Source organism: Aphelocoma coerulescens, chromosome 1, assembly GCF_041296385.1.
Source record: "Aphelocoma coerulescens isolate FSJ_1873_10779 chromosome 1, UR_Acoe_1.0, whole genome shotgun sequence".
NCBI classification, from domain to species: domain Eukaryota; kingdom Metazoa; phylum Chordata; class Aves; order Passeriformes; family Corvidae; genus Aphelocoma; species Aphelocoma coerulescens.
In genome coordinates this window covers 59,733,522-59,758,976 of record NC_091013.1, presented here as the reverse complement: position 1 = coordinate 59,758,976, position 25,455 = coordinate 59,733,522, and the positions used below count along the sequence as shown (strand labels likewise).

The following is a 25,455-nucleotide window of genomic DNA, read 5'->3' as shown; positions in this document are numbered from 1 at the left end:
CACATTGATAACTCTCCATTTTTCTCAATCTGTGCCTCCCTATATAAAACAGATGGTTTGATATATTGTAGTGAGATAGTAAGCATTCCCTCGTCCCAAGCCAAATCTGCCATCGGCAAATTCCTTCCTGCTGTAAATTATAACTCAGTTGTCAAATTAAAAATGTGACGTTATATGAGACCTTGTAGCACTAAGCAATAATTTACTCATCCCTGTGATTTTATGCTACTAATTTTTGTTGTGTCCTTCAGACAGGTGCCTTTCCCATGCTGTGAGGTTAAGAGACACACTTCTCTCTGCTCCCATTCCTTCTTTGTCACTAAGTTGATCTACTCTTCCCTGGATTTATCTGTTCTCTAGGCATGTTTGCTCAACCCCACTGAGAGTAACATCTTTCTGCCCTTGGAGTTAAAAAAAGCCACTGAACTTCTACTTCACAAGAAAAAGAAGAGAAATGCATGATCCCACTAAGGTATCCAAATGGTTCTAATACATTATTCTTCACCTTTCAAACACTATTGCTTATTGGCATGCATAAGAAAAAGGCATGTCTCTTTTCTAACAACAGCTATTAAACTAAAAGAATATCATAGATAGAACATTTAAAAGTTAACCTGCAGCTGAAGACAGGAGAGAAAAGATACATGGTTATATCTTGTGAGAATGAAATGGTTGTGGCATTCTTTTTTTCCTCATTTACATTATTAGAAGTAAATACATATGGAATTTATAAAATGTCAGTCTTTCCAGGATGGAAAATTTCTTATAAACTCCCTTAATTCCCCACAATCCATACAAAATTCAAACTCCACCATTGTCAGACCAAAAAAAAAAAAAAATTAAGAAAATATTTTAAATCTGTGAAGTAAAATGAGAAGACAGCATGTAAAGTAAAATGATAAATTCTTGCAAATAAACTGCTCAATCAGAAACTTTTTTAAAGTTTTAAAGCTGGAATCTTCTCTGCCCTTAGTAATAGTACATAAGCATAAATGGAGCTTTACACAATAGTAAAAACCTCTGATGAAATAACATTTTCTAAGACAATGAGAATTATTAGTTATGGCTCCTAATAAAAGGATATTAAAAAGTGATTTATGGGATGGAAAATATACAAACGATTGTAGCATTTCTGTGATGTGCTCTTCAGAAATTCAAATACCTCCCACTGATATCCCTATTTTTATACAGTGGGAAGGGTCTAGCCTGGACTTACCAGGTAAGACATATGAAAAAAGGGTACACGGTTTTCAAGCTCACACCCATCTAGCAATCAGCATTACCTCACAAGCACACTAGCATGATTTTATTAAAGCACCATACAAGAAGATCACATTGAAACTTTATTTCTTCTATGGTCTTTCATCCTTCTTCAGCTTTTCACCAAGAAAAATTCTCTTCCCCTACCAAATAGTTGCTGTCAGAAGAGAGCACTGTCTTGGGAGGCTGTTCATATGAGATCTCACTCCCAAAAGGCAGCGTAGATAAGGTACACCAGTGATAGCTCTTCATCCTACTGTGTTAAACACCTACTCAAAAGACTGCATTCTCAAGCACCCATATGCTACATCACATGGAAGACTATTTCTCAGTTACGTACTATAAAATCTCCCCACTTACAAAGCATCATAGGCCTACATATTGCTTAAAAAAATTTTGAAATAATTATGTATCTTATGACTCATGAGAGCCTCAGGGAACTCCAACACAGAGCGTGGTATAGCCTGCACAGTCTGAACACGGCCAGCTTGCTCCAAAGCAGGCTAATGTCAGGCAGTGTGAATAAGTTGTTATCCTACGACAGCTGCCTCCAAAGTCATAGGTCAATGTCTTTCTCTTTTGAGTAACACAGACATAGCTTCTGTAGTCACATAGTTGTGTTGTAGAAGTGCTTCCTGTCCTGCAATAAAGATCCAAATAAAAGGGAGGTGCCTTCCAATACCAACAACTTCTCCCATAGTTTTCACTCTCAAATGCCTCCTTCTCCACACATCATATCCTCATTTCTTCCCAGTCCAAGGCTCCTGTTTTGCCAATCCTTCTTTCCCAAAGCCATAAGTTTTCCTTGTTTTATCTCAGCACTGACTTTTGATGCGTGATGCTCTTTTTTCACTGTGCCAGATGAATCAAGACACATGAAACCAGGAGAAGGACCCAAATATGGATGTAGCCTTGAGTTTTAGCACCTCAGGAGCCGAGTGAGAAGATTTTTGCTCAGTATTCAGCAGGAAGATTGCTCTTTGCTTGTAGATTTGACTTTTCATGTTGTTTGGAAATGTCTTTCACAGGCTTCATTTTTGTGTGGAGCGCAGTACCTTCAGAAGGTGGGAGTGTATGGAGTAGGTAGTCTTCAGAAGGTAGAGAGTGTTAGGAGTACACTTGGTCAGGAGACTCAGGAATCAAAGGTGTGTCTGAGGGGTATCTGACCCTTGAGGCATCCACTTCTCTCCAGTGTTTTAACTCTACATACTTAAATGAAACAAGAGATAAAACAAGATCAAAAGCACAACCACAGCATTGAGTGCAGTTCTGCAATATTCTCCTCACAGGTGAAGTAACAGGATGGCAATCATATGGTGACTGAGTTTTCTGAATCCTTTACATCTTTTGTTTTTTTTCTTATTTAGTTTTGGGCTTAACAAAACTACTGGTAATTTCATGAGACTTTCTGTTCATCCTCAATTTAAGCCATTGATTTTCAAGGGAATTGTAATGAAAATGTGCATTTTTAACTAAATTAAAATCTATGCTGTGCAAATAACAATGATTCAATGTTGAAAGTTATTCTTTCACTGCTTTTATGATTACCAGGAGAATAATATTTAAAAAGAAGCAAAGAAAATAAAATTTAAAAAGAGAAAAGAATAAAACCAAAAAACAACAAACCAAGTAAGCCACCCCGCCATGAAAAAGAAAAAGAGGAAGAGGAAGAAAAAAAGAAAAAGAAAATGAAAAAAGAAAAATGCAAAAAAAGAAAAAGAGAGAGAGAGAAAAAGAGAAAGAGAAAAAGAAAAAGAAAAAGAAAAAGAAAAAGAAAAAGAAAAAGAAAAAGAAAAAGAAAAAGAAAAAGAAAAAAGAAAAAAGAAAAAAGAAAAAAGAAAAAAGAAAAAAGAAAAAAGAGAAAAAGATACCTGAGTACATGAATACCAGCCAGCTGAGAACTCAAATTTCATTAATAATCAAATAGAACTGGTATGTTGGAAGTTTTGGATTCTAAGTCTAGGCATACTTAAGGTTGATAAATAAAATACTGTAATTCATTATTCATCCAGCAATAGTCCTGAAGTACCTTAACTCAAAGCAACATTTATCAGCTGTTTCTTATATAGAAGTGCTGCATTTAACTTGCAGTGAGTCAAATGAAATATTTCTCACTTTATTTGTAATATTAAAGTAACTCATCTATTATTAGATAAAAATAGACTTATTTTTTAGTTAAAATTAAATTAGAAATTTTTTATTTCATGCCATTTGAAATAAATACTGAAAAAAACCTGCTTGCTTGAAGAGTATTTTTCACAGTCTGGAAGACAGACAAAGGAGGCTGAATAGTGCCTTAAAACCATGGGTATGAAAAACAAACCACTGTGTCAGAGACCTAAATCAGACTAGCACATGCAACTTGTGATCTGAATTAGACATGGATAATGCATGGAGTTTGTTAAAACAGAATAGACAAAACCAGCCAAGATGATTGATGGGCAAAACCAACTACGGAGTTTAAGTGTCCTCACTAACCTTAAGCACACTCACAGGATAGAGCGAATGACCACTTAAAAGTTTTCTGTCTTTCCATCAACATCTGAGGAAACCTAGAAGACCTTAGACTCAATTTTATTTTTTAGCAGCTAGGTAAATAATATAAATCATATTTTATTCTAAGTAATATTTCTGGATTACTTCTGTTTTCAAGAATGTATATATTTCAGCATGTTTGGAGCAGGAACTGCTGGCATTGAGTTCAATAGGACATTTTAGAAGTTCAAATTTTATTTGCATTCTAAAGTCAGGCATGGAAAGAGCTGCACATAAAAACACAGCATGGAAAGCATAATTTTGTTTTCCAACTTTCTTTTCATGTTGACATTAAGTAGCAGATGTCATGTGTTGATTATGATTTACAAAGATTGGCAGAGAGAATGTAGATTGAAGCTGCACAAAATGGCCTCTATCCTGCCTCATTTTAGCGTATTATCTCCCATTACATGAAGATATCTTTCTAAAGTAAATGCTGGCATTGTCCATATATGAAAAAGGATGAGTTTGAAAGCATTTTTCCATTTTCTGTTTGCCTTTTTGTAGGTGTTTCTAACTTCAGGGAAGCAACCAGCATCATCCACAATTGTTACAGCAACATCAAACTGAACAGCCCTTGGCTTCTGAAGTAGAAACTGTTTAGCTCTGGCTTTAGCAAAGAATATAAAATCGGATGCTGATTCCTAAGTAGCTCAAAAGTACTTATTACTGTGACAAGCTCTGCCACTTGTGCTGAAGTGTAATAATAAAGAGCAAACAAACCTAAAGACCTTGGTGTCTGCCAGAGGTAGATGGAATACATCAAACATCTACTCCTGATAAGACTTTACTGAAATACTGATGCACCTGTGATAGCAACTGGAGACAAAATATTCCCATTTTCTTCCAAGACAGAAAAGGCTGCACCTTCCTCCCTGTCTTAAATATCCCAGCCTTGTGACATATCATTTTCTCAGTGCATAGACAGTGTCCTGTCTCATTTGCTGCATCTAATCCTCTGAAAAGCTCATGTGATTTTCAGCTTTGTCCAAGCATTTTCTGAAAGTATCTAATTTTGTCTTGATGAAAATGTAATTTTTTAGTTCACTAATACAACCATTCACTTTATCCATTCCTTCTCTAATTTTAAAGATTATGTCTTTTTCTGATCTCATTATTATTACACTTGTCATTCAAAATGAGAGGAGGAGGGAAAGAACCAGAATTATGACTCCCTGATGAATTCCATCTGTGCTTATGGAAATCAGTGATGTGATGTTCATTTTAAAGTGTCATCACAGCAAAAATAGAAGTCAGTTCAAGAGAAATAAAATACCCAAGTTTGGAAGGCCAACACCATGAAACTGTGGCACATACTTTTCTTATTATCAGCAAGTACTACACTAACAACCATAGGCACAAAAAAAGCACATGTAAAGAAAAAAAAGGAAGGAATTCAGAAGGAATTCGGAAGGAATTCGGAAGGAAGGAAGGAATTCGGAAGGAAGGAATTCGGAAGGAAGGAAGGAAGGAATTCGGAAGGAAGGAAGGAATTCGGAAGGAATTCGGAAGGAATTCGGAAGGAATTCGGAAGGAATTCGGAAGGAATTCGGAAGGAAGGAAGGAAGGAAGGAAGGAAGGAAGGAAGGAAGGAAGGAAGGAAGGAAGGAAGGCAGGAAGGAGCCAAAAAATAGCAAACATCCCCCCAAAAACATCAGCAGACACTTATTCTTGTTTCTTTCACAGAACTGCATATGATTTTCACTATCAGTTATACCACTTTCAAATTATTAAAATTATTACACGTTTTATAGATCCCATCTCTGCTAAAGAATAAGATTTTGCACAAAATACAATACAGCTATCTCTCCAAACAATAAGAATTTACACCATAGTAAGTCATACCAAGACAGACAGGTTTTAATTATGCTATTATTTATTTATTTATTATTACATTTTAAATTTTTTTTCTCTGAGCAAGGGGAATCCAGAAAACCTATCTTTCTTTCCCATGTGTTCTGAGTTGAGAAGCTCAATCCATCGACATAAAAGGTCTTGGTTCTTACCATGGTATTTGAAGACCAAAAGCAAAGTCTGCTGATAATCAATCCATTTGGTATCCTCCTTTCAGTGAGGAAAGGACTCTGTTTTCTACAGTAAATTAATTCCCTGAAATGCAAGGGATTTTTATTTTATTTCTAGCTTTCCTATATTATGGTCTCACTCAGAGAGGCAGACATACATATATACACATTAAAAAGTACAGATTTAGCAACAAACAATATGACACATATGTCCCAATATCTGTACGCCTACAGCCTTGAGCATAGATTTTGTCGATCCCATTTTGTCTTTGAATGGATATTTCCAGATCATTAAATTTAAAACCTGACTTAAAGAAAACCCCAAAATTTACTGGAGGTCCTTTTCTCAGTACTGTGAGAATTGAGATCCAGCAAAGCAGGAAGAATCTTCTTTAATCATCTATGCTTTAATCATCTATGTAGGAAAGGCATCGAGTCAATGCTGAATCCAACTTTCTGATAATGAATGTACAATACATGGAGATAATACCTACAGCAAAACAAGGTTGTGTGGAGCTGCAGAGATCTCTTCTGACCCCAGTTCAGAAATAAATTCTAAGTAAATAATACTATTAGCCACAGCTCTTTAGACACTTACACCATAAAATTTCTAAATGTTGAATTTTACTGTATACCTCTGGAAAAAAATAGAGCAATTATCTAAATAGAAGTGGCTTACACTAAACAATAAAAGAAGCATAACTAAGTGCACAGTAACAAAGAAAAGTATCACCACTATGAGGCTTGTGGTAACATATGATCTGAATTGCTATTTTCTTCTAATTTAAAATGTGTGACATCAATTTCTATCTTTTGCTTTTGCCTTGGCCCCATTCGCTTTTGTGGCGATGTACCTGTGAAGTTCTTTCTATACGAATTTCTTTATGGAGACATATATTAATCTGTACAAAAGTCTGTCTTAAAAACATGGATAATCAGGTTGCAAGTGGAATGAAGATTTTATAAAGAGCTGTTTGCCTCTCCTTGATTTGACAATGTCACTATGAAGATCTGTATTTCATGACCTCCGACCACTCACCTGTTAGGACAGACGGTTGCATTATGTGCAAATATGGCTGAGCCCAACTTTGTTAGGTCCCTGTAGCACAAAAGACTCAGCAATATAAGAAAGGATGGTGGCTTATGCCTTTGAAAATTTGCTGTTACACAAGTCAAAATTACCTTGGAGCATGTCAAGGCATATACATGCAAATCAATGTTTGCCTGCTGAATAAACATGTCTGTGTTCACAGTTTAAAAACCAGGTTCAACAGTCTGAGGCAGCTTTTGTAAGAAGCAGATGAAGTAGTGAAAAAGTAAACAAACTTATATATGATATATGGTGTATATATAACATTTGTATATATACCCCTGTGCTACCAGTATATTATGACACTGAAGTTGAAAGGATGTTATTTAGTTGCTTGATCTTCTGCCATGCCTTCCGCATAGGCAGAGAAAATAGACTACTCAGATGCAGTTTTGTTTACAGGCACTTACTTGCACTCAATGAGATTGCAGTCACTAAGCTTCTCCTGCTTTGGAATGACTTTTCTTTTTTTATGTAAATAACTGCAAGGTATACGTATCAAATAAGTAGCTTTTGCAATCTCTCAGGTACACCAAATACCAAGTGTACCTCTGTAAACTTCTGTTTTCTTACGTTAATGAGAAAAGCCAGTGTGTTGTGTAACATATAAAATACCAATAAAAGCCCTGTGTTGTTGGACTAGGGAATGAGCACTGCAGGGAGACTTAACTCGAACTGCCTTAATCTGTTGGTAATGTTTAAAAACAGTGTTCTCTCTAGTTTGACAGCCTAACCACAGGAAAGGAAAAAAACAAGTTATTGCTCTTCCATAGTGAAATCTTCATCTGGGAAAAAAAAAAAAAAAAAAACAAAACCAACAAAACAGTGTTGTTGGAGAGCATGGTTCTTTCACCATATAGTAACTTTTTTCTGGTTAGAAGTCGCTACTTCAGAGAAAGAGAAAACCCAGTCATCTGGATTACATCTCTGGCATAGAATCATAAAATTCTTCTATGAACCATTCATAGGATCAGAATGCTTCTATGAAGCATTCACAGAATCATAGATTGGCATAAAATCATAGAATGGCAAGGGAATAAAAAAGGCACAAATACAAGACTCCAACAATTTCTTGGGAAATGAAGAGCAGGTACTTAAACCAGTACTTGACATTTAGCAATGTTTGAGTGTTATTGATTGTAATTGGTGCATGTGCATATTTAGCGAGCTCATATTTCAAAGATATTCCTAAATAAGAATATTTTTATCTAATGTTTGTTGCTACAGACCTAAAGACTGAGGCATATGAATGAAGCAAGGTTTTCTGAAAGAGATAATACCTGATACAACTGAGAAAATCTGTCTTTTGATAGAGAAGCCTCCTGAGGTTTGGAAAAACTCTGTAAGATTATCTGCTTTGTCTGACTGTATCAATTGTTTTTATAAGAGATATTATCTTCCTACAAACCATTCTGCAATGGGACTTCAGAGTTTCATTCTCTTCTGAAAAGGGGCTCTGTACAAAAACATTCATACTCCACAAATCTCTATTTCATGTGTACACAATCATTTCTACCAAGAGGATGTTTATCCTTCACGAACAGTTACATCTGGAGCTCCTATTTTTGGTTTTTTTCTGACATTGTTAAAAGAACATTACACTTTGTAAAGATGAGCATTTGTGTGTACATTGTAGTAAGATTTTGGTAAGGTTCAACATCAGTGCTAGTAGTTCTGAGGCATAAAAGCATCAATGGCAGTGTGAGATGGGTTCTTCACCCACTTGTACACTGAGCTAAATGTCTCGTTGCATTTCCTTTGTGACTGCAAATTTTACTTTCGAGATTTTTTGTATTTTAGTTCTTTTTAATCACATTCAGTTGCAGGTTGGTATTTTACACAGCTGGAGTAATCTCTGCTTTTGATACCTGGGTTTTTCCCTTCTCCTGTATCAAAACTATACATACTATATGCACAAAATTTTATAGAAAGTAAGTTCAAAAAACATATGTATGATCTAGCACTTATCTAAAGTTTCTAATCCCAGACATATGCTAGCAAATCAATGTTGGAAAAACTTCTCTAAAATTAAAATAATATTAATGTAATAAGATAAATATAAATCCAAATGTGTTTAATAGCAGTCTAACTCCATCAGTCATAACTCAGGAAAGCAGATAATGAATGATTTGCTGTTGCCACAGGAGACCAAAATCTCAACCAGCAATTAATTACAGGTATAGTAGTGACTGGCACAGAAAGCTAGGTTGTACATTTATTTTTCCTATATTTTGTCAATTGGGTTTTTCGTTTGCATAACCATGGGATGGCATGAAGCCAGTTCATTGTAAATTTGGACAGAATCCCTTGGGTTTTTTCCAGTTCTACAAAAGGTGAACTGAAGCATGTTCAGTTTCACAAAGCTTCACGAGTCGTGTTTTGGTGTTGCAGACAATCGTGGTGTTCATAGCTAAAGCATGGTTCTGAGTCCCTGCTACTGTGTCCATATAGGTAAATAAAAGAGGGACAGAGATCAATCACCATGCACAAAGCCAAGTGACTTGTACCAGGTCAAGGGTCATACTCCTTGCTCATTCTGGAGAGAAAGCTGGTTTCAGGGGAACACAGCAGAGTCAGTGTTGACAGTTCAGTGGTGCAGATAATCAGTCGTGTAATTCTTGGGTTTGTTTCATAAATTCATAGAATCATAAAATTATAAAATTGGATTGGAAAGGACCTTAAAGATCATCGGTTCCATGCCTCCTGCCACAGGCAGGGAACTTCCCATTAGACCAGGTTGCTCAAAGCCCCAACTAACCTCACCTTTAACACTTCCGTAGATGGGGCATCCACAATTTCTCTGGGTAACTTGCTCCAGTGCCTTACCACCCTGAGAGTAAAAGATTTATTCCTAATACTTAACCTAAAGATACCATCTTTTAAAGTCATTCACTCTTCTTCCATTACTACAGGCCCTCGTAAAAAGTCCCTCTTCAGCTCTGCCGTAATTAGGTACTGGAAGGCTGCTGTCAGGTCTTCCCTGAGCTTTCTCTTATCCAGGCTGGACAACCCCTATCTCTCACAGGGAGAGATGATCCAGCCCTCAGTATTGCATTTGCAGGTCAAGGTTTTGGTAGTGGAGGGCCACAGGGGTGCTTTCTGTGAGAAGCTGCCAGAGGCTTCCCCTGTGTCTGAAAAAGCCAATGCCAACTGACTCCAGGACAGTCCCACTGCTGGCCAAGACTGAGCCAATTAGAAATGATAGTAATGTCTCTGTGATAACATATGTAAGAAGGAAAAAAATGTTATTGCACAGACGTAATTGTGGCCACAGAAGAGCAAGTGAGAATATGTGAGAAGAACAGCCCTGCAGACACCAAGGTCAGTGGAGAAGGAGGGGCAGGAGATGCTCTAGGCATCTAATTACTAATTGTATAGGCTGGATGGGACTTACAGAGATTTCAGCCTAACCCCCTGCTCAAAACCGGTCCAAATAGAACAGGTTATGTCTGGCTGAGTCTTCTGTACACTCAGGCATGGAGACTCTGCAGGTTCTCCAGGCAACCTGCCACATCCTGGTACATATGGCAAAAAAAAAAAAAAAAAAAAAAAAAAAAAAAAAAAAAAAAAAAAAAAAAAAAAAAAAAGTGTAAATTAAGTTTAATAAATAATTATTTCCTATGCTCCAATATGTGTCCATTCCCCCTATCCTTCCACTGTTTTCTTCAGAGAAGAGTCAGACTCCAGTTTATCTACATGAACTTCTAGTTACCCACGGAAAGAACGAGACCTTCCCTAAGTGTTCTCTTCTTAAGGTTGAACAGATTTAGCTCTCTCAGCCTCTCTTCATATCCTATGTGCTTCAGCCAGCTGACCTTCTTGGAGCTCCTCCAGCAGAATTACTCAGTATATGACTGTTTTTTCCTCTGTTGGGAGCTCTAAAACTGGGCACAGTGCTCCCAGATGTGGCCTCACAATTGCTGAATAGAGGGGAAGATTCTATTTCCCTGACAAAACTGCTGATCCCAACATGTGCTGTTGCATGAGATCATTCCATCCAAAATGCAAATAGGAAATGGATCCTCAAACACATCTAAAAAGCAAGCCTTATCCCCCCCCCCCACAGTTTTTGGGCATGTTAAGAGAGACCACTAAATTAGTTAGACTAGATCCATCTATGGATGCAGTATCTACCAAAGCCTGTTCTGGGATATCTATAGGTCGACAGCCCTGGTTATAGAGCAGTACTGTCAGAAGCTCAGCAGAATTCCTTTTTTCACATTTTCATTTCACTGGAGTTAAAACAGCACTTCATGGATATTGAATGGGTTTCACCAGCAGAAATTCCATGCATATGCTGTGCCCCATGCAGTGTGGCATAGATCCCACAGAGCACACATAGTACTGAAAACACACCTGCTTATACCTGAGACTGCCCTGTAATGAAACATTCTGATTCAAAATGCAATGGAGTCAGCATGCCCAGAACTGTGCTCTTTCAAGCGATGATTCAGTTGACAGCTACAAATGATATTTAACTATGTGGGAAAAGCCAAATATGTTCACAAGTACTTGCAGGACCAGTGTAGCAAACAAATGTTGATAGCAGAAACTTTGGGAATAAAGGCTCAGGATTATGGCAGTCATCAAGGGTATAAAACAGCACCCAAATGGCCACTGAAAGAGTTTTCAGCTTTGTGAGCAGGTAGAATTGGTTTTAGAGCACAAAAAAATAGGAGAAGGAGCATGTACACAACAAAAGTAAAACATTCTATACAAAGAGAAAATGCAAAGTAGGTAATGGGAAGATCGAAAGGACTGTCATAGGAATTCACAAGTAAGGATGATAAACACCACTCCTCCCTGGAGGAGAAGCAGCTCAGCTTTTAGGCTTGCTCTTCACTATATTTTGCTTCTGTGACTGAGAAATCCCACATGAAATGTTAGGCTTTTTTTGCCGTTGTGTTAAGCATGTTAGAATTTGAAAGCACAGTTTGTGTTTGTGCTATTTATCCTGTGTGCACGTGTTTTTTCTGCTCCAGCCTTCATGGGAAGGTAGCTGATATCTTGGCATGAGTCAAAGTCAGCTCCTGTGGCAAGTCCCTTCACACAAGTGGCCTGCAATGTAGTGGAACATTCCACAGCGTGCTGCATGAAAGTGGACTGTAATAAGAAATGGTGATCATTACAGTAGTGAAAACAGAAAAGACATCTGTCAATATAGCAGCAACATCTTTGCTGATCTTTCTCATGTTCACAAGGAAATCTGAGCAGTCTGTTGCCACAAAGACATTTGGTATCAGTAAGCCACCTGAAAAACACACCTGGACAGGGGGATTAAGAAAGGTGAATTTAAAGGTTTAAATTTTAACTGAGGTGATCTACCTTTGTTCCTTCAGAAAGCCTATGGTAAAAAATATACTGATACTTTAAAAAAACTCCAAAACAACAAAAAACTTGGTTTCTAAAATGCAACTGAAGCAAGAATAGAGGTTTGAGAAAGTGAATCAAAATCTGAATGTCTTTAGGTATATGAAATTGGTCATTATTGCTTTTTTTAAACCAGAGGGACCTGGATGGAATGGTTTTTCTATATTTATACTGCGGGAAAGTCCACAGAAAAGATCACTCCTTTTCCGTGCTGGAGCACGTCCTGAAATTAGTCTCTGAAAGTGAAGTGTCTGCACATCTGATTCATGTGCTCAAAGAAAATACCAAATACACTGAAAATCAAGCCCTGATTGGAGGACACTGACTCCAAATGTCTCAGTTGAAAAAGAGAGGCTTATTTAAACAAAATTTAAAGAAAAATCATAACCCAGGGTTTGTTTTGCATTTCCTTAGTGGAGGACACCTTTCCTTTCTGACTGCAGGAGTTTAGGATAACCAGCTTCCCTTTTTTTTACATAAGCCATTGTGAAGACCACCTTAAATCTCCTTTTAGATTCAGACATAAATCCATTAGAACCTTACTATTTACCCTTTCTGAAAGGGTAAATGGTAAGAACTTAGATAACAGTTTTATATGTGTAAATATTGATTTAAAGTTGTTTTCCAGATTTCTGAAATCTTTTTGTTTACTCAGAACATTCTTCCCTCCTGCCTCCCATTACTTTTAAACAGCAGTTGTCTGAAGCTTTCCTTAGTGCTTATTCATGACTGCACTGGCTTTCAACTTTCTCTTGATATTGAAATGGCTAAACTGTGAGTTTATAATGTATGATTTAGATTTAGATTTTTTCTTTCTTAAATGGAGAATAAAGCTTAAAGGAGAGCACAGCTGCAGGAAGCACTGAAACCATGAGTACTTTGTCATTTTGAAATCACCCTCCAATTGCCACACATATACATAATAAAATCTGATTCTATGGTGTCACATTTATTGTTTGACTGAATTTCTTACATAATTCTCATTACTGATGTCATTACTGAGTAGCAGAATCAGACTAATCTGTAACTAACACAATAAACTCTCCTGAGCACAATAAATAAAAATAAAGATAACTATTCTGTGAGTAAGAAAGAAAAAGTGATAGGAATAGCAGGAGCTAGAAATGAGCCATGAGGGTGGGAGTGCTACAGGCTGTTATTCATATTTATTATCTTTCATGAAGCTCCCACATGCATTAGGCACTTAGAGGTGAGAATGCTCAAGGTATGTGAGATGCAAATAGATTAGCAGAGGATAGGAATATTTGCAGTGCCTTCCTCACGTATTTTAATTTCCTTCTCTCCAACCTATCCTTCCAGATAGGTAGATGTTAGTACTGATTCTAGTTTGCAGAGCTCTGTGATGGAAGAGTCAGGATTACCCTCATTCGTTGTTAAGCAACAGTTGTTAAGCAACAGTACATAATAAAGCTGCTCTGCTGCAGAAGCGTGGTACACCAGACATACTGTCTGTTATTAAATGGCTTCTTAAAATTGGAAGGAGCATCAGGCTTGATTTTATGTTCTGCTGGATTGATATAATACTAGTGATTTCATATATGTTATAACACTGAAGTACACTGACAGGCGATTGGAATCCCAAAATTATAGAAGGGTAAAATATACTCAGTAAAAAAAAAGGTAAGCAATGACTTTGTAGAAGTGTAATTCCTTGTTGTTTTGCAGGTTTTTTAGTTTCTTCCCAAAATAAATTAATATTTCACGTTACTCAGATTTTATAAAACTCAAAATTTTTTAATATAGTGTGTGACTTCTTCCAAATCCAGTTTCTGGCTAGGAGACAAGAAAAATCAAATTAATAATTTTGAAATTAATAAAAAAGAATCCTTTCCAAGCAGATGGGACATAATATAGCTTTTTTTTAGGTGGGTTTTTTTAGTCTCCAGTGTCTAGCCCCTTTTCTCCCACTCTGGGAGTTCTGGCTAATGATAGGCTATTATGGAGAAAATTCAGTAAACACTCTGTATCGATTCACACTGCATATAAATAAGCCATTTCAATCCATAAATCAACTTATTATAAATGATTTTGTATGCACCATGCTGAAATACAGTTCACAGTGAAAATACTGCAGGATATTTTAGAACAACCTACTTAATACTGTTTGGGTTGTTCAAGATTAAAAAAATAAACTTCACTCTGGCTGTGTCTTCATTACCAAAGCCCTGGATCATTTACTTTAACAATGTCAACTTGCTCTCAGTATCCCATTCAACTGAATTAGGAAAGGAAGCAATATGCAAGAGCACACCTCATGGTATTGCATTTTCTTGAAGGAGAGTACTATCAGCTTCCAGAAATTAAGCACAGTCTTGCCCACCTTCTCATTCTCCTACCGTCTGTGTTGTGGGAACTATATCTAGAATGGGGAGAGGGAAATTTTGACATCTCAGAAAAACTTCTTAAAATGGAGCCTTTAGAAAGGGAATAGGGTGTGTGGGGAAAGACAAGCAAAAGGAGCTCAAGCAGCGCTTGACTCTGCCCCCTTCAGGTTTAGTGAGAATTTAATGTTGACATCTGTGAGAATGAAAGCAGCTTTCAGCTCATCTTCTTCACTTTCCCGATTGAGGGAAGAAAAGAAGATAAGGACCCTTTGTCTCCAAGACTGGCCATGCAGTGACATTGACGCATGCTGTCTTCTCACTTGCCAGTGCTCTGGAGTCTCCTCCGTAGCAGCTGTATATGAAGCCCAAAGTTGGAACTCTGACAAGAATAACTAGCTCTGAGTCAATATTTTTCTAACCAGTTAGAGAAGGGGGTAGATAAATTGCTAAATATTCTGTGAAGTCAACATAGCTTAAAAGAAAAAACTCCATTTCCAAAAATATTTTCTGTTATAAATTGTTTCCAGTAAGAGTAGCAGACTATCCGTCCTATAATCATTCCCTCTGTCTCTCCCTGTAGATCAAGAAAGGAGTCCTTACTCAGCTTGTATTTCATCCTTATTCATACAACACTTCTGCTGACTCTAAACTGATCAAGGGAGGAAACCTGAGTCAGGAATTGGCTGCAAATTAGGGAAGATGAGGCAGCTACTTCCTAGTTTAATGGCTAAAAGCACAACAATAAATCTCTCTGTTTCCCCATTTAGAGAGCTAATCAGTATATTTACACAGCTGGTGCTAGCTTTGTGTGGTGGGTTGTTTTGTTTGTTTATTTGCTTGTTTTGTTTTATTTTGCATTTTGCTGTAATGAAAAAGGTGTACATATGCATATTTGACTTAAATACTTCACAAAATTCTGAGGGTTGCAAATGGGCCTATCAAGAGCCTCTGTTGCACTAAACCAGTAGCATCTAGCAGCAAACTTTAAAGTCAAACATTATTGTGGTGTTACAGTTCTCTGTCCTTATTCCTGTTATGGAGCTGGACATGAGAATGGCATAAGAGGTTCAACAGGATCTCTGCACCAGCCAAAACCCTTTCAAGACAGAGGGACAGTACAACTGTCACACTGGATTAGAGTCAAGGTCTATCTAGTTCAGTGGTCAGAACCAAAAGGAGGTCAGCAACCAACAGATGTGAGATGTGCAGCCTCCTTTTGGATACCAAATTGGCAGATAAACTGTTACAGGGTAAAAAAGTTTTAGGTCAGTTCTACTTCACATGAGGTTGTCTAAGTTACTATAGCTCAGCTAAGGATTTGAACAAGTAAATGGATATCTGCAAACAGATCAGCAATATCTTGGGACAAAAAAAGGCAATGGGAAAAAAAACATACCTTACCTTCAAGCAAGAATTAGTAAAGATGATGGAAAAAGTTAAAGAAAAGGCATTATCTGACAAAAAAACCCCAAACCAAATACCAGTTTGTTTAAATGTTAATTAAATCTCTGATCAGTCAACCCAGATCTATATATTTTCTTTTAAACTGGAGTAACACAATCCACACTGCTACCAAAGCAAACAAACAAAAAAAAAAAAAAAACAAAACAGCCTCAAAACCAAATGAAAGAAAACCTCAGTCCAAATTCATTTTGGTGTGATCACTGGACGTTCCTTTCAGCAATTTTTATCGTCAGTGACTGCTTCATACAACTTCACAGAATCTCTAGCTATGTTAATAGAGATCCTTTTTCATTTTGCAGCTCTCCTGAGGCTGTCATTCCTCAGCCTTCCTTATAATTTTGCAGTCCAGCAACAGAAATAACCTCAAGAAAGGTGGAAAAGACAGATCCTTCTCATAATTATGACAAATAGTTAAGCCAGCCCCTTGTACTGTAGTATCTGTGAGACTGAACTGCCAAAGAGAATACACACACTCAAACTCGAACAGGCAGGCTCAAGCACACAAATTAGCAATGCAGATAAATCTGTGCCATCAAGGTGAATTATCAGTGAAAGCTCTTACATGAAACTCTGAAAATGTCTCCTACTGCGCTACTCTCATTTATTCCATGCGGTTTGTTCAACTCCAGAAATAATCATGCCAAAAAGACTGACTGGGATAGGACTAGGAATGACCTCATTAGCATTTAGTGCCATCACCATAAAATGGAGAAGATAATCAGAAACAGGGTGAAGAAAAATAAAAGGAGCGAAGTATAAAAAGAAAAAAAAAAATTTTTTTTGGCATTGTATTATGGGAGTTTGATGGATCCCTGTTGTCAAATGGGTGTAATTTGTAAAGATCAATGGTTTCAGTTAAACTGCAGTCCATGGTATCCCATCATCTAATTCATCTACACAGCATATGCTTTTTTTTTTTCTTAGAGAAAGGACCATAAGGTCATTCTCAAGATTTTTTATTGATGGGGTTTTTTTTGTCTGTACAGCCTAAATGAACTGTAAAACTCAAATGCTTAATGAGTATTTTAGCCAGTATTCTTTGTCTGCAAGGTGAAATATGCCTGATAATGATTGGAATGATCTCGTTTCAGTACTTCCTATAAAGAAGCAGCACTTACTAGGAGCTTCTATTGAAAGCACTGCATACTCCACTAAGCTCCAAAACAAAAATTCCAAGTGTTGCCATAGAGCTGTTTGCATTTCTCCAACTCCTTCTCTCTTTCTCTTTTACCTACACAAAAAGTACACACTCTCACATGTCAGAGCTCATGAGCTCTGTCTTCAGCAGCTCAAAAGTACTTAGACTACCACACAGCTCCTCAGGGTCTCAGTGACTCTTCCCTCTCCCTTGCACCTTGTGCTGCTGAACAGTTAAGTTTAGGATGCCCAGAAACCTTAGTTCCTCTAGTGCTTTCCTTCTCCCAATCCCTGTTGATGAGCATGACCATTGTCTGACCACTAAGGACACTGCCATTAGCAGATACTCTTCTGCACTTGCTGGTTAAGAACTTTTTACCAGTTTCAGATGGTCTGGAAGAGGCACTAAGAAAACAAAACTAAACCAATCTAAAAAAAATGTGATTTTAAAGGAACTAGGCATTCCATGACAGCTTCAAATACAGTCACTTAATTCCCCTTGATAGTAGGATTAACCATGTGCTTTCACAGCCCAAAGTGAGATTTTATTTCTTAATTCTAGTTTTGATTTTAATGTTTGGATTATAATGTACACCAATTTCTATCCTAGTCATCGATGTCCAATGAGTTGATTATGAGTTCATTACACAGCAATAGTAATTCCTGTTGTACTCTTCAAAGGGTTTGAAATATTTTGTCTTTCATTTTATGAAGCTATGAGACTTTTTAAAACATCTTGCAGCATTTGAACAAAGTAGACTCTGAAATCAAGTATCATATATCATGATTTTACTTACATGTATAAAACATACTTTTATACAACCATGAAGAAGCAAAAGCAAACTATCAGCTGGCTGCTTTGTTAGCTAGAAGATACAAAATTTGTTTTTTCCTTTCAAATTTAATCAAGAATGGCAAAGTCTTCAGTGAATTCTTCCTACAAATTACAGTTTGGTGAGCCTTAGGGAACACCCCACTTTAGATTTTAGTTTTCATCCAATGGAAATTAATTGACCCATATTCCTAAGAAGTTCTTGTTTTACATTAGAATGCACATTCTCTGAATGAAATGAAAAAACTAAATTTTGCATAATATGCTGCTTTTATCTTCAGATCATACAGACATTTGCTTGTCTGAATCCTTCTTAAGCTGTTTCTTTCACTTTCAGTGATTACTTTATTTCCAGCTATTGCCTGATTGTGTTGAATAATTTTCTTTCTTGTAATTAAAAAAAAAAAAAAGTAAATTATTTATCTGTGAATCTAGAGCATTTTCTAGTGAAAACTGAATATGACTTCTATGTATTTTCATCACCTTCTTGGTCATGTAATTAATTTTCTCCTGTGACCCTCTGGCAAACAGGAGTAATTCAAATAACTACTTCTTAACTAGTGCCATCTTTGATCTTTGACTTTCAACTTTTCATTTTCTCTTTACTTAACTCTGTGCATTGATCTGGCCTTTACTTGTCAGCAGTGACTATTGTAAATACAGGTTCCAGCAATATCCACATGCCAAGATTTCAGAATTCTTCTACCTTCCTGGTTTTAAGAGAGGAAGTACTTCCCTTATGCCATCTTTTCTAGTGTAGTCCTCCTTTTTACATTTTATTTTAAACCATAATTTTCAGTACTTTCCCTAACAGATCTGCTCCCTTAGAGATCATCTGCTACCAGTCTTTCTCCTTTTCTGAACAGCCACAACACAGCTAGAGTTAGTCTGTCTTCACACATTTCTACTAATTTGAAACATCTTCCTTTATCTCTCAGTACAATCGATTCTCCATCTCTCTTCAGAACATGGTTCAAATCCTGCACTGATACTGGTGCAAAAAAACCCACCTTATTGCCTTAGTTATCTCAACATTTTAATGCCTTTAATTTAAACTTTAGTAAAGCTTCATAATATACCTGGAAACTCTTACTATTTTAAAAGGATTGGAGATATATAAACAATCCTTACTTCCAAGAAAAAAAGTTTTAAAAAATTTGAGGTAGATCCAAAGTCTTACACACTGACTACGACTCATCACATTAGAAAAATGCATTTAAAATTGACTTGCAATGGATATATATTTTGCACTAATGCCACAGAGCAAAACATCATAATGCACTACAACTTGCACTAGCTCCCTAGGGCTACAGCTTCAATAAATTGGCTGGTATCTACACAGTCAATATTTCTTAGTAAGTTCCTGAACAAAGGGATTAGTAAGACTTCTATCCAGCATATTCACAATTGTGTTTTAATTTCACATCACTATTTGCAGGAGTTGCAGTTTTAGTCCTGGAAGATTGGCCAAATTCTGATTGAGGATTTGCATTTTGCATACCTATTTTGCCCCTGCAGTTCAATTTGATATGTTTTGGCTCATCACTTCCTGCCTTAATACATTGTAGCCTGATGCCAAGTATTGTTAAACAGCTGCTGTACTTCCCCTGAGAGGATTTCAGTAATGTGCGACAAATTCCTACAGATACGTTGAAATAAAAGGTGCCGCATTGGATTGTATACGGTGTCTGAGAAACTCAAATGGGACATTCATATCCCTGGTGCCTCATTTTCATAGCTTTCTAAGGAAGACAAGAGGAATTATCTACATATTGAGATAAGATGCATCTGAGGGACCTAGGCATCAAGGGAAAACCTTGCATAGCTTAGGAAAGTAAAAAAATTATAGATCATACCTACTCTAAAGCAAAGAGCTGGAGAACCCTTAATAAATAAAGACCTGTAGGGGCATCTTCCTTTCTATTCCCATAAATAAATTTGTTAGGTTGATTACTTTCACATTTCCTTTAGACAATATAGCTTATGAAGAGTTATGATGGGTAGATGGAGACCGAGATCTAACCTCAGTTTTATCCAAAGGTATAAAATAATGCCTTTTCTTTGAGCATTTTTTTACTGCATTTCATTATCAATATGTAATTAAAATTCATTGTTATTAGTTAATATCTTTAATTTTATTTACATATTCTCAGTACAATTACTCTCTACTTCATAGAACCAGCATAACTTAAAAACTAGTAGATAATGTAAATGTGATTGAAGTTGTAGTCAAACTAAAACTGATGGAATATCCCCATTTTATGACACCCTTCTATTTCTTCCTTAGAGAGAGAAAACAGAGCATACTACTACTTAAAAAGGTGGACAAAATAACTACAAGTTGTAGCACAAGAGGAGAGCTATACATATATTTTCTACAGTGCTTGTAAATATTATGAGTTTTAGTCTCTTAAATTTGAATATCTAAACAAGGATCTTGCAAGTCCTTGCAGGTTGCATTGTGGAAGATACTTATTTGAGCACAAACTTAAGGTGAAGCCAATGTATCAGAAGAAAGGAAAAGCTCTCGGTCTCTCATGACTGAGCTCATTTGTAGGACATCCTCAGAACCGCACACTTACACACCAACAAAATCAATGGGACTTAAACTAGAGATTAATGCTGTAGCTATGCTCAGCAGCTGCCCTAAGTATTGCCCAACAGTATTAGACAGAAGCTGTTGCCTGCTGGTTTCATTACTGCTGAAGCAGGGATAAAATGACAAGCAATAGATGTATCAGAGTGGCAAGGGCTTTGAACAGAGATCTTGCTATCCTAACTGGGCACTAACCTCTTCTGCCATCTTCTGTCAGAAGGTTTGGGTAATCTTCTTTTCATTCCCCAGGGCAATTTCCAGTCAGTCTGGTAGTAAGCATCTCTGCATACCCTTTCTCCATCTTGCTTTTACATTCACACATGCAACACTGCACGTTTACATTGCAGAATGAAGCCGTAAACTTTGCACATCAGCAGACCTATTCAGGATTTAACAATCTTTCTGAGGAGAGAATATGCCCCATTATCAATATCCTGCTGACCCACTTGTAGGCCCTTAATCAAGAATACAGGATAATGAGAAATATTTATGTGATTTTCACGTTAAATAAAACGAAGGCAGATTGACTTAGATGTGATATACTAGCAGAAAGTATTTGAATTTAATATTGAAGACAAAAGACACTTAACAGGCTTTAAGCATTAAATTATTTTGAAAAATTAATGACTTAAAATATTATGCACTTTAAAACTTTTGGAAAAAATATGTTTAATACATCGTTAATTGGATGCCCTGAAAATACATTTATTTTATTCAAAGACAGACTTTACACTGCGTAAAATTAAAGAATGGAAATGAGATCAATAAGGTCTTTGAATACATGGGATTACATCTCTTTATAAAATGCCCTTAATTTTGAAAATAATACAGGAAACAGCAAAAAAGAAAAGGAAAATACTAGAACTGCACTAAAGATATTTAAAATCATATAGGCAACATTTACTGAATCCTAGGGATTGTCAGTGTGCTGGCTGTAAATGAAGTTTGCTGGCTAGACATCATGTGTGTGACAGAAATTCTGGTATGGCAACGGCAATTTCGCCTTCTCTGTTGTGTTTGTTCTCATCTAAGGCCATATGTTTAACAGTGTACACATTTTATATCCACATCTGCTGCTGCCATCTCCCTTTTGTCCCTATTTCTCACCAAGCCACAAAAAGCATCACAAACAAGAACAAAGGACATCCTGCTAATGTTGAGTCCAGGCCAGCAATAAACTAACTCTATTTTGCTTTGTCTCCAATGCTATTACTCCATTCCTGATAGCTTCTGTGTACTTAAATTTTATACAAGGAAAGACCCATTAGTGTCTGCCTGTGACAGAAAATTTCAAATTTAGAAATTTGAATCAGCCTCAGCTTTCCTAAGATCCCTTAGCTTTAATTAGTATTCCATGAGCCAAAGAGATGGGTTTCTTATAAGGAGACAGTGAAGTAAAATAGTAGTGTTCTGTAATGGAAATACATTTCTTTGATCCTAAAGTCCAGTGAACATCGAAACATCTTCTTTTCATTTTTCTCTTTTGTTAGAGTTTAATTGGTATTAGACTGAGGGGGTAGAAGAACATATTATCCTGTAGAAAACCTTCATGTCAATTAAACAGTATTTTAAATTGGAAGTTCTATTGATTAACCAAAGTGACAGTCCTGAATCCTCATGTAACAATTGAAATCTATTTTCCAAAATAGTACATCTTCTCCATGTCTACTTACAGGGAATGTCATGAGTCTTGAGGAAATGAAGGTTTGTTGAAGGGCTCCTATTAATTCAGTCTGATTACCATTGCATCTTATAATCAGCCTCATATTTTAGTATGAATAACATGCAATTTCAGAGACTGTGAAACAGCATTTGGTTTGTACATCTTTATCAACATCAATCCAAGCTGCAAGTTACTTATTAAATAGTACAATTTGGTTTAAATGCATCTTATAAAATGTGAATTTCTCAATTCCACATCCTAGCTAATTTGAGTTTCAGAAAAACTATCATTTGGAGAGTTTGTAAATACTGGAAACATAGAGGCACTCATTTTTTTGTACTGATCCAACTATCACAAAATGGCCTGTGAACTAGCAACAGTGGATGCTGTTGCTCTTTTCTCCATATCTTCTTACACATATAACTAGAGTGCTTTAATGTATATCTTCTGTTGGATAATATGTTAAAACTACTGTGCATGTTTAAGAGGCTGTTAGACACTGATTTCCCATAGACTGCAATCAGCTCTTTGAAATTGTAGTGTTTGTGACAGAATAAACTCCATTAACTTGTTTTATTAGTACTGTGCGCAGTCAGAAGAAGCAATGCTGCAGAACATGATGAAATGACTAACAGTCTTCATCAGTGCACACCAGAATGTTTTCTCCTTACACAGAATATATAATTATTGCTCACATAAACAGGTAGATTTCTTTTTCCATCTTTCTAAGGTAATATTGGGAAATCTAAGACTCTTATTCATGAGAGGAATAAAAAATAAATTAAGCTTTCTCCCACCCCCGCTCTGTTCAATTTGTTACCATGCTGCTGCTGTAATTTTTGTCTGTTTCAGAGAATGAACTATCAAATAAAAAACCAATTCTAATTCAATTGGTTACTATAATGACAAAGCAGTTCAACAAAGCCAAAGGAGCCTGACAAAGGAAAGATTTACTGACCAGCTGATTCCCAGAGGCACATTAGTCAAATTTTGACAGCTTGTACACAAGGTAAGCTGCCAAACTGAGTAAATGAAAGCAGAACAAATCCAGAAGGAGAAAGTATAGCTTGCTTTATGTAAGTAAATATAAGTCAGCTATCACAGAATCACTATATATTTCAGAAGCAGGTAGGTATTCTATACTGCAGATGGCACAGCTGCCAGTGCTTATCTGAAGAGAAAGGTATTCTATTCCAGAATAGCTCTTACAGCATTGCATTAACCAATTCAGAAATATAAACAACTTTTTCTCTTCTCCTTTGCCTCCATTTTCTGCTGGCTTTTTGCTTTGCCCATTAAGATGAAAGTCAGGTTCTGAGCTGCCTAGCTGCATGGGACTCCCAGTATAAACGTCAAGCATTTTAGCCTAACAAATTATAGCAAACATGAAGCTGAGCAATCACAAAGGAAATGATTGAAAGGAAGAGTCAGGACAGATGTAGAATAATGAGACGCAAGAAAAAAAAATTGAAATCCAATCCAGCCTATTTTTTTGCCAGTAAAATAAAGAATTTATGATTTGCAGATTGAATATAACTAAGTAGAAAGGTACTTTTCAAAACAATGATTTACAAAGTCACCCTTCTGCTGGATAAGTGTTCCTTTTGCGTTAGAGTAATGCCTGTTCTTGCTATTATAGTTTAGGTACCGTCAGCCTTTTCGATACATAAACCCCTATATTCAGGAGCTTGTGATTTGTTTATAAAACTCCACAACATGCTGAAACTTGAAATAAGATTTTAGTCCAGGAGTAGTTTTTGTAATATATTCTAAAAAAAAAAGTAATTAGTCAAATTTTAATTTAAAAATTCTCTTTTTTACTGTCCTCCTATTCAGCTCATATGTTGCATATTGTGTTCTTTTCAATACCAAAGGCACATATACATATATACATGCATTCATGAATAAAAACATAAAAGCCTCACTGATGTAACAAAATACCTCCCACAACAAAAAAAAACAACAACAACAACAACAAAAAAAAAACCAAACAACAACAAAACAGACAAAAACCCCCAAAACCAACCAACCAACCAATACCAACAAAAAACCCCCACAAGCATTATGTATACCCAGCAGCTACTTATTCTAATTTTGAGTAGATATTTCAGGCTGTGGATCTATAATATGCAAATGCCTATATTCATGCCATTATTCTGAAGGTCAGAATGGAGTATAAGTTAAACCCACAAAGGTCAGAAATTAAGTGTTATGGCTGAAACTCTATCCTGAAAGGACAAGAGCATCTATTTCAGTTGGTCCAATAATGTGAAAGTTCACAAGGTAAAGAGATTCACTTACCAGGCATAAACTCTGAAAAGCATTTGAAAATTATGCTTTCAGAGCCACACTGCTGAAAGAGAACTTCCTGCTGCAAAATGATGTCTTTGTAACACTGGCAACATGGAAAGAAGTACAACATATTGGATATTAGGCTATGTTAGCATTTAATAATTATACCTCTGAGAAAAAGAACCTCTAACTTGAGAAGACCAAAATATTTCAGGTGAACAAACTAGTCCTTTACACATGAATTTTTCTGCCTTCTTTCCATAACCAATGTCTTGTTTTGTCTTTGTCCCGGGTTGCAATGTATTCTATTACCATCCTCATGAGCTGTTGAGACCAGGTGGGGCAGTGTTTCCTTTCCTCCTCCCTCTGGACTATCTTCTGTTAATGAGCCCATCAACACCTGGCCTCAGAACTCATCATCCCATTGTGAGATGCTCCACCCAGAGGGAGGAACCAAGCATTCCATCCTGGATATAATATGAGATTCCAAACATCACAGACACCCTTTCCACTGGATTCCCAGAGGACAGGAGCTATACAGCCACCACTGGACCTTCTGAGGAAGGGCAGACCAGTTCTACAGGATCACTGCGTTGACAGAACCACATCCAGCACTTCAGGCAGACTGCAGCCACCATTTTATCAGACTGCTACTGCCACCCTGACTAACAGGGTGTCAGGTTGTATCCTGACTCTGTCAGTTTGAAACAGTGGGGTTTGTTTTGGTTTTTTTTTTTTTTTCCCTTTATTTAATTTCCCCATTAAATTGTTATTCTGACTTGGTGCCTCCCACTGGTTTGTTTTCAAACTAGTACAGTCTTTGTCTGCAAAAAGTAAAAAAGTTGCC

The 25,455-nt window shown here is 36.6% G+C and overlaps 1 long non-coding RNA gene across 2 annotated transcripts; it reads right to left on the bottom strand.

The window, feature by feature from the left end:
* Positions 1-957: 957 nt before the first annotated feature.
* Positions 958-24,978, bottom strand: LOC138118729 (uncharacterized). 2 transcript variants are annotated; one of them, XR_011155272.1, is made up of 3 exons: positions 24,921-24,978; positions 24,618-24,711; positions 958-2,469 (listed from the first exon to the last, which is right to left on the bottom strand). It is a non-coding gene; the product is annotated as an uncharacterized lncRNA (long non-coding RNA). The 2 variants fall into 2 exon arrangements; XR_011155271.1 differs by lacking the exon at positions 24,921-24,978 and adding an exon at positions 5,802-5,904 and having other exon boundaries at positions 24,618-24,894.
* Positions 24,979-25,455: the final 477 nt, after the last annotated feature.